Here is a 10,557-nt window from a genome sequence, read left to right as displayed (position 1 = left end):
TGCGTCGGACGGGGGCGGGGCTCGAGGCCAGGGCGGGGCCTACGTCGGGGCGGAGCAGGAACCGAATTGGGGCGGGGTGGGGCAGAACCTGAGTTGGGGCGGGAAGGGGCGGGGCCAAGGGAGGGGCGGGAGAGAGGCGGGGACGGGGGCTAGGGAGGGGCGGGGATGGGGGCTAGGGAGGGGCGGGGAGAGGGCGGGGCCAGTCCGGGGCGGTGGGCGGTACTAAGATCAGTACTCCGCCGCCGGGTAAGTCACTTAAAACCCTCCAAGCCTGTGAGCCCTTATATCTAAAGGGGCCTAAATCCTAAAGGATAATAGAGCCTGCCTTCTAGCGTATTGTAAGGATGAGAGCTTAAGAAGGGACAGACGGATGGGGAAACCGAGGCAAAAAGGAGAAGTAGGGAGACTGACAGGCATGAGAGGGTGCAGTGAGGAGTAAGGCAGAGACCCAAGGAGGGAGACTGGCCCCACGCCAGACACTCTCTCCCACCAGCAAGTGGGTGCCTCCAGGCTCCGGGGAGGAGTCCGTGCTGGTGAAGTGACCATTAGAGAAGCACGAGGAGACGCCCCAGAGAAAGAGCGTGGGTGAGAGGCAGAGAGTGAATCCCAGGTTCCAAGGAGGTCCAGAACCCCGGGGCAGGGGCGGGCACCCAGCGAATAGAGGAAGGAGAGACTGAGGAGGGAAGAAGAAGTGACCCCAGGAAAGGAGGGATGGAGAAGGAGCAGCTGGGCAAGTCCGGAAGAGGCCAAAGGGCTGGGAGGGGCCCCTGCTCTCCTGGGCTCAGCTGCCCAGCTCTCAAGCCAACGGATTGCATCTCTCAGTGCCTGTGCAGACAGCCATGGGGTGGTGGTAGCTCAATCAGCACATCACACTGGTGGGGATCCAGACCCTGAGCTGTGTAGGAGGGGCTGGACAGGCAGTGGTTCCTCTGCAGGTAGGGTCTCAGGACCCAGGCTTGGGGACAGTGCCTCAACCACAGCTATGGAGCACTGGTGAGATTCTGGGACCGGTTATGAAAGTCTGGTTGGGATGCCTTTGGGAGATAACTCAAGGGCAGAGATGCCACAGTGAGACAGTGCTGGGTTTCAATCACGGTTCAGCCCCTCATTGGATGTGGGAACTCACACAGTTCCCTTTGGGTGCATTAGGTCCCCCATCTATAAACTGGGGTGAGGGCCAGGCACAGTGGTTCACGCTTGTAATCTCAGCACTTTGGGAGGCCGAGGCTGGCGGATCACCTGAGGTCAGGAGTTCCAGGTCAGCCTGACCAACATGTTTGAAGGGGGCCTGCCCCCTCCACACCTGTGGGTATTTCTCGTCAGGTGGAGACGGGAGACTGAGAAAAGAAATAAGGCACAGAGACGAAGTATAGAGAAAGAAGAGTGGGCCCAGGGGACCGGCACACTCAGTATACGAGGACCTGCACCGGCGCTGGTCTCTCAGTTGCCTCAGTATTTATTACTATTTTCACTATCTCTGCAAGGGGACTGCGGCAGGAGAACAGGGTGATGGTGGGAAGAAGGTCAGCAGGAAAACATGTGAGTAAAGGAATCTGCGTCATAAATAAGTTCAAGGGAAGGTACTGTGCCCGGATGTGCACGTAGGCTAGATTTATGTTTCTCCTTACCCAAACATCTCAGTGTAGCAAAGAGTAACAGAGCAGTATCACCGCTAGTATATCCTGCCTCCAGCCATAGGGCAGTTTTCTCCTATCTCAGAATAGAATGACTGGTCGGCTTTACACCAAGACATTCCATTCCCAGGGACATACAGGAAACAGAGGCCTTCCTCTTATCTCAACGGCAAAGAGGTCTTCCTCTTTTACTAATTCTCAGCACAGAACCTTTACAGGTGTCGGGCTGGGGGACGGTAAGGTCTTTCCCCTTCCCACAAGGCCATATCTCAGGCTGTCTCAGTCGGGGAGGCAATACCCAGGCTTTCTCCGGCAGAGGTCCCTGTGGCTTTCCACAGTGCATCATGTCCTTGGTTAATAGAGAATGGAGAATGGCGATGACTTTTACCAAGCATACTGCCTGCAAACATATTGTTAACAAGGCACATCCTGCACAGCCCTAAATCCCTTTCAACCTTGATTCAATACAGCACGTTTCTGTGAGCACAGGGTTGGAGCTAAAGTTACAGGTTAACCGCATCTCAAAGCAGAACAATTTTTCTTAGTACAGATCAAAATGGAGTTTCTTATGTCTTCTTTTTTTCTACGTAGACACAGTAACAGTCTGATCTGTCTTCCTTTCCCCCACGTATGTGTGGGCGGAGGATTACCTAGGTGCCGAGGCAAGAGACTGAAGGCACAAACTGTTTCAGTATAATAAAGAAAATAGAATAAGAATAGTCATAACACAAATTAGATATAGAAATGATCATGGACAATTATCAATCATTATTATAAACATTATTAATCATTAGCTTTTAATATTACTCTTTGTTGCATTACTAATATAACCTAGGAATAACCGATGGGTATAGGGTCAGATGCTGGAGGGACATTGTGAGAAGTGACCTAGAAGGCAAGAGGTGAGCCTTCTGTCATGCCCGCATAAGGGCCACTTGAGGGCTCTTTGGACAAGTGGTAACGCCAGTGTCTGGGAAGGCATCTGTTACTTAGCAGACCGCGAAAGGGAGTGTCCTTTCCTTGAAGGAGTCAGGAAACACTCTGCTCCACCAGCCTCTTGTGGAAGGCTGGATATTATCCAGGCCTGCCCGCAGTCATCCAGAGGTCTAAACCCCTCCCTGTGGTGCTGTGCTTCAGTGCTCACACTCCTTGTCCACTTTCATGCACCTCCCATACTCCTGGTTCCTCTTTGAAGTTCGAAGTCGATAGCGGTAGAAGGAATAGTGAAAGTCTTTTTTTTTTTTTTTTTTTTGAGACGGAGTCTCGCTCTTTCGCCCAGGCTGGAGTGCAGTGGCGCCATCTCGGCTCACTGCAAGCTCCGCCTCCCGGGTTCACGCCATTCTCCTGCCTCAGCCTCTCTGAGTAGCTGGGACTACAGGCGCCCGCCACCACGCCTGGCTAATTTTTTTGTATTTTTAGTAGAGACGGGGTTTCACCGTGGTCTCGATCTCCTGACCTCGTGATCTGCCCGCCTCGGCCTCCCAAGGTGCTGGGATTACAAGCGTGAGCCACCGCGCCTGGCCGTGAAAGTCTTAAAGTCTTTGATCTTTCTTATGAGTGCAAAGAAGAAAACGCTGATGTATGCTGCCTTCTCTCTGCTTCAGCTACCTAAAAGGGAATGGCCTCCATCCTGTAATCACGTGACCTGCTTCACCTTGTCAATCACTTAGAAGATTCACCCTCCTTACCCTGCCCCCTTGTCTTGTATACAATAAATATCAGCGAGCCCAGCCATTTGGGGCCACTACCGGTCTCCGTGTCTTGATGGTAGTGGTCCCTGGGGCCCAGCTGTTTTCTCTTTATCTCTTTGTTTTGTGTCTTTATTTATTACAATCTCTAGTCTCCACACGGGGAGAACACCTGCTAAGCCCTGTAGGGCTGGACCCTACACATATGTTGAAACCCCGTCTCTACTAAAAACACAAAAATTAACCAGGTGTGGTGGTGGGCACCTGTAATCCCAGCTACTGGGAAGGCTGAGGCAGGAGAATCGCCTGAACCTGGGAGGTGGAGGTTGCAGTGAGCCGAGATCACACTATTGCACTCCAGCCTGGACAACAGAGCGAGACTCCATCTCAAAAAAAAAAAAAAAAAAAAGTGGGAACTTGGATAGGCGCGGTGGCTCACGCCTGTAATCCCAGCACTTTGGGAGGCTGAGGCGGGCGGACCAGAGGTCAGGAGATCAAGACCATCCTGGCTAACACAGTGAAACCCCGTCTCTACTAAAAATACAAAAAAATTAGCCGTGCATGGTGGCGGGCGACTGTAGTCCCAGCTACTCCGGAGGCTGAGGCAGGAGAATGGTGTGAACCTGGGAGGCGGAGCTTGCAGTGAGCTGGGATCACGCCACTGCACTCCAGCCTGGGCGACAGAGTGAGACTCTGTCTCAAAAAAAAAAAAAAAAAAAAAAAAAGTTAGCCGGGCGTGGTGGTGCCTGCCTGTAATCCCAGCTACTCAGGAGGCTGAGGCAGGAGAATTTCTTGAACCTGGGAGGCGGAGGTTGCAGTGAGCCAAGATTGCGCCATTGCACTCCAGCCTGGGGGACAAGAGTGAGACTTCGTCTCAAAAAAATAAAATAATAAAATAAAATAGTGGGAACTTTAAGCTTAGCTAACAGGGATCCAAATGCTTCAAGGGAAAGTATTTGTTGTTCAGCCCACTGTAAGTTATCAAGAGGTACTTGCTAATGGCCCACACTTTGTTTGTTGATGACTTACCATAGGAAAACCTTTGGTGTTCTTTCTATTTTATATTATATTATAACGCATGAAACAGAAAAGCTGCTGTAAACAATGCTGAATCTTATGTAACAAGTTGGCCAAATTTAATTTTAGAAAGTATTTAAATTGTGCTCTGTCCTAGATCTAAATGTTGAGAATTTTAAAAAACAAACGTTTTAACATCTGCAAAAGCATGTAAGAATAACTTCAAGCTGCCGGGTGTGGTGGCTCACGCCTATAATCCCACCAATTTGGGAGGCCGAGGCGGGTGGATCACGAGGTCAGGAGTTTGAGACCAGCCTGGCCAACATACCGAAAGCCTGTCTCTACTAAAAATACAAAAATTAGCCCGGCGTGGTGGCACGCGCCTGTAATCCTCGCTACTCTGGAGCCTGAGGCAGGAGAATCACTTGAACCCGGGAGGCAGAGGTTGCAGTGAGCCGAGATCATGCCACTGCACTCCAGCCTGGGACAGAGCAAGACTCCATCTCAAAAAAAAATAAAATAAAATAAAAAAAATAACTCCAAAATTAACATTATTTTGACTTCCTATTATTGTCTTCCCAAAAAATGGTTCTGTGCTTTTTGTTTGTTTTGATTTTTACTTCTTTGTTTGGTTTGGTTTTTTCGTTTGTTTTGTTTTTAGCAAATATGATGCCTAAAAAATAAACTGTTCAGGGTTCTGGCCTATTGTGGTCTGCGGAATACTAGCCCCTCAAAGATGTCCATGAGCTAACTCTCAGAACCTGTAAATATAGGCCAAGTGCAGTGGCTCACACCTGTAATCCCAGCACTTTGGGAGGCCAAGGCGGGTGGATCACATGAGGTCAAAAGTTTCAGATCAGCCTGGCCATCATGATGAAACCCCGTCTTTACTAAAAATACAAAATTAGCCAGGCATGGTGGCACACACCTGTAGTCCCAGCTCCTTGGGAGGCTGAGGCAAGAGAATAGCTTGAACCCTGTAGGTGGAGGTTGCAATGAGCCGAAATCATGCCACTGCACTCCAGCCTGGGTGACAGAGTGAGACTCTGTCTCAAAAAAAAAATTAAAAACCTACTTACAAAGTCCAGGCCCAGATGACTAGTAACTTCTTCACTACTAACTTCTACCAAACATTTAAAGAATACCAATTCTTCACAAACACTTCCAAAACATGGAAGAGGAAGAGGGAATACTTCCCAACTCATTCTATTAGGCTGATATCAATATTACCCTGATAACAAAACCAGATAAAGACATCACAAGAAACTACAGAGCAGGCCAGGCGCGGTGGCTCACGCCTGTAATCCCATCACTTTGGGAGGCCGAGACAGGTGGATCATAGGTCAGGAGATCCAGACCATCCTGGCTAACACAGTGAAACCCTGTCTCTACTAAAAATTAAAAAAAAAAAAAAAAAAGAAAAAATTAGCCAGGTGTGCCTGTAATCCCAGCTACTCGGGAGGCTGAGTCAGGAGAATTCTAGCCGGTGCAGTGGCTCACACCCGTAGTCCCAGCACTTGGGAGGCTGAGGTGGTTAGCTTGCTTGAGGCCAGGAGTTTGAGGTCAGCCTGGACAACATAGCAAGACTCAGTCTCTACGAAAAAAATTACCCCAGCATGGTGGCACATGCTTGTAGTCCCAGCTACTCAGGAGGCTAAGGCAGGAGGATTGTTTGAGCCCACCCACGAGGTTGAGGTTGCAGTGAGCCGTGAGACATGAGCCATGATTGCACCACTGCACTCTAGTCTGAGCAACAGAGCAGGAAACTGTGTTAAAAAAAAAAAAAAAAAAAGGCCGGGCGTGGTGGCTCATGCCTGTAATCTTAGCACTTTGGGGAGCCAAGGCAGGCGGATCACCTGAGGTTGGGAGTTCAAGACCAGCCTGACCAACATGGAGAAACCCCGTCTCTATTAAAAATACAAAATTAGCTGGGCATGGTGGCGCATGCCTGTAATCCCGCTACTCAGGAAGGCTGAGGCAGGAGAATTGCTTGAACCTGGGAGGCGGAGGTTGCGGTGAGCTGAGATCGCGCCATTGTACTCCAGCCTGGGCAACAAGAGTGAAACTCTGTCTTAAAAAAAAGAAAAGAAAAGAAAAGAAAAATTCTATATCATGATTAAATAGGATTTATCCTGGAAATACAAGGTTGGTTTAACATCTGAAAATTAATTAATGTAATACATACTATTAATAGAATAAAAAGCAAAACAAAAAAATACCTGATCATCTCAATAGAAGCAGAAAAAGCAATTAACAAAATCCACCAGCCTTTCCTTTTTTTTTTTTAGAGGGAGTCTCACCCTGTCACCCAGGCTGGAGTGCAGTGGCACAATCTCAGCTCACTGCAACCTCCACCTCCCAGTTTCAAGCGATTCTCCTGCCTCAGCCTCCTGAGTAGCTGGGATTACAGGCATTCACCACCATATCCAGCTAATTTTTGTATTTTTAGTATAGACGGGGTTTCGCCATGTTGGCCAGGCTGGTCTTGAACTCCTGACCTCAGGTAATCTGCTGGCCTTGGCGTCCCAAAGTGCTGGGATTACAGACATGAGCCACTAGGCCCGGGCCAATCCACCAGTCTTTCATGGTAAAAAGAAGAAAGAAACCAGCCAGCCATGGTGGCACATTCCTGTAGTCTGAACTGAGGCATGAAGGTCACCTGAACCTGGCCAGGCACAGTGGCTCACACCTGCAATCCCAGCACTTTGGGAGGCCAAAGTGGGCAGAACACATGAGGTCAGGAGTTCAAGACCAACCAACATGGAGAAATCCCATCTCTACTTAAAAAAAAAAAAAAAAAAAAATTAGCCACGTGTGGGGGCATGTGCCTGTAGTCCCAGAAGCTGAGGCAGGAGAATCACTTGAACCTGGGAGGCAAGGTTGCAGTGAGCCAAGATCGTGCCATTGCACACCAGTATGGGCTACAGAGTGAGTCTTCAGGTCAAAAAAAAAAAAGGAATGTTTTCAGATTGTTCACTGCTATAGTGAACAGAAATACAACTGATTTTTGTATGTTGATCTTGTATCCTACAACCTTGCTGAACTCATTAATTTTAATAGCTTTCAAAGACTCCATACGATTTTCTGTATACAAGATTATGTCATCCGTGAAGTTTTACTTACGTAAGCCACCACATCTGGCTCCATTTTTAATAACATAAAGAAAGAATAAATTACTAGGAATAAATCTAGGAAAAGAAGTTCAGGCCAGGTGCAGCGGCTTACGCCTATAACCCTGACAGTTTGGAGGGCCAAGGCAGGAGAATGGCTTGAGCCCAGGAGTTCAGGACCACCCTGGGCAATACAGTGAGATCCTATCTCTACAAAAAAAAAAAAAAAAATTAAAAATCGGCTAGTTGTGGTGGCGCATGCCTAAAGTCCCATTTCCTTGGGAGGCCAAGGCAGGTGTATTGCTCGAGTCCAGTAGCTCAAGGCTGTAGTGAGCTATGATTACGGTACTGCATTCCAGCCTGGGCAACACAGCAAGCCATTCCAGACCCTGTCTCAAAACAAAACAAAACTGGCCAGGTGAGGTGGCTCACACCTGTAATCCCAGCACTCTGGGAGGCTGAGGCCAGGCAGATCACATGAGGTCAGGAGTTTGAGACCAGCCTGGCCAACACGGTGAAACCTCATCTCTACTAATAATACAAAGATTAGCTGTGCGTGGTGGCAGGTGCCTGTAATCCCAGCTACTCAGGAGGCTGAGGCAGGAGAATCACTTGAACCTGGGAGGCTGATGTTGTAGTGAGCCAAGATCATGCCACTGCACTCCAGCCTGGGCAACAGAGCCAGACTCTGTCTCAAAAAAACCAAAACAAAACAAAACAATAACTTTTTAAACATAAAGACATCTTCAAGTGGCAACCACTACCTAAATGCCATACCCAGCTAAGCTGTCATGAAAACTGAGAGCAAAATAAAGATATTTCAAACAAAGACTCTCAGAATTTCCCACTCAGAAATCAGCTACACCCCCATCATGGCCTAGACCCCCGCCCAGCCCAGCCTCCTCAAACTGCACGTGGCTAGAACTGAGTGTGATCATCCCCCACATTGTAGCCACAATCATCAGTCTTACCATCTGTTCCCCAGGGGCAAGCCCCTAACTCATCTGCTGTCCCAGGGCCTAGCTACCCTCCAACATACCCCAGCTTCTCTCTCTCTCCTCTCTCTGTCTCTCTCTCCTCTCTCTGTCTCTCTCTCTCCTTTCTCTCTCCTCTCTCTCTCCATCTCTCTCTCTCTCTCCATCTCTCTCTCTCTCCTCTCTCTCCATCTCTCTCTCTCTCCTCTCTCTCTCCATCTCTCTCTCTTTCCTCTCTCTGCTCTGTCTCTCTCCTGTCTCTCTCCTTTGTCTCTCTCCTCTCTGTCTCTCTTTCTCCTCTCTCTCCCTTTATCTCTCTCCTGTGTCTCCTCTCTCTCTCCTCTATCTACTCTCTCTCCTCTCTCTCTCTCTCCTCTGTCTCTCTCTCTCTCTACTCTCCTCTCTCTCCTGTCTCTCTCCTTTGTCTCTCTCCTCTCTGTCTCTCTTTCTCCTCTCTCTCCCTTTATCTCTCTCCTGTGTCTCCTCTCTCTCTCCTCTCTCTCTATCTACTCTCTCCTCTCTCTCTCTCCTCTGTCTCTCTCTCTCTCTCTCTCTCTACTCTCCTCTCTCTTTCCTCTCTGTCTCTGTTTCTCTCTCTCCTTTCTATCTGTCTCTCTTCTCCTCTTTCTGCCTCTCTCTCTCTCTGTCTCCCCTCCCCTGTCCTCCCCTTCCTTCCCCTCCCCTCCCCTGTCCTCCCCTCCCCTCCCTTCCCCTCCCCTCCCCTCTCCTCTCCTGCCCTCCCCTCCCCTCCCCTCTCCTCTCCTCTCCTGCCCTCCCTTCCCCTCCCCTCTCCTCTCCTCTCTCCCCTTCTCCCACTCCTCTCTCAGCCTCCCTTCCAGCCACTCTAGGTTGCAATGCCCCACATTTCTCACTTTCAAGCTGTTCTCTCTGGAGGAAGGCTGCCCTGGTCTTTTCTATCCAGCAAATTCCTATTCATTCTTTGAATCTCGCTCCAAATGTCCCCTGCTCTGTCTAGCCTTCCCTGAATTACTCAGGCAGAAAGCATTGCTTCTAGCCTGGCAAGATGGCTCACACCTGTAATCCTGGCACTTCGGAAGGCTGAGGTGGGAGGATCGCTTGAGCTCAGGAGTTCAAGACCAGCCTGGGCCATAGAGTAGGACACTCATCTCAACAAAATATCAAAAAATTAGCCAGGCATGGTGGCGTGCACCTGTAGTCCCAGCTACTTTGGAGGCCGAGGAAGAAGGATTGCTTGAGCCCAGGAGGTTGAGGCTGCAGTAAGCCGTGATTCAACCACTGCACTCCAGCCTGAGCAACAGGGTGAGACCTTGTCTCAAAATAAAGAAATAAAAATAAATAAATTAATTTAATTAATTTGTTAAAAAGCATTGCTTCTGTGCTTTTCCAGTGCACTTCACAAGAAATGCTCTCAGAGACCAGGCACAGTGGCTTATGCCTGTAATTCCAGCACTTTGGGAGGCTGAGGAAGGAGGATTTCTTGAGCCCGGGAGTTTGAGACCAGCCTGGGCAACATAGCAAGATCCTGTCTCTATAAAAAAAAAATGCTCTTGGCCATGTGCGGTGGCTCACACCTGTAATCCCAGCACTTTGGTAGGCCAGGGCAGGTGGATAACTTGAGGTCAGGAGTTCGTGACCAGCCTGACGAACAGGGTGAAACCCCGTCTCTACTAAAAATACAAAGATTTGTATATAAATTGAATCATGCAGTATGTATTAATGGCAAAAACTGCAATTACTTTTTTTTGAGACGGAGTCTCACTCTGTCACCCAGGCTTGAGTGCAGTGGTGCAATCATGGCTCACTGCAACCTCTGTCTCCCGGGTTCAAGCGATTCTCATGTCTCAGCCTCCCCGGTAGCTGGGATTACAGATGTGCCCCACCACACTCGGCTAATTTTTGTATTTTTAGTAGAGACGGGGTTTTACCACGTTAGTCAGGCTGGTCTTGAACTCCTGACCTCAGGTGATCCACTTGCCTTGGCCTCCCAAAATGCTGGGATTATAGGCGTGAGCTGCCACACCCAACCTGCAATTACTTTTCACTAAACTAATAGTTTTTAAAAACTGGTTTCTTTAATCTCAACATCTTTTGAAATTCTTATATATTACTGGTGTATCAGTAGTTTGTTCAAGATTTAAAACCTTGAGACGCT

The sequence above is a fragment of the Nomascus leucogenys genome, chromosome 4 (assembly GCF_006542625.1).
Source record: "Nomascus leucogenys isolate Asia chromosome 4, Asia_NLE_v1, whole genome shotgun sequence".
Lineage (NCBI taxonomy): Eukaryota > Metazoa > Chordata > Mammalia > Primates > Hylobatidae > Nomascus > Nomascus leucogenys.
This window is presented reverse-complemented; position numbering follows the sequence as displayed.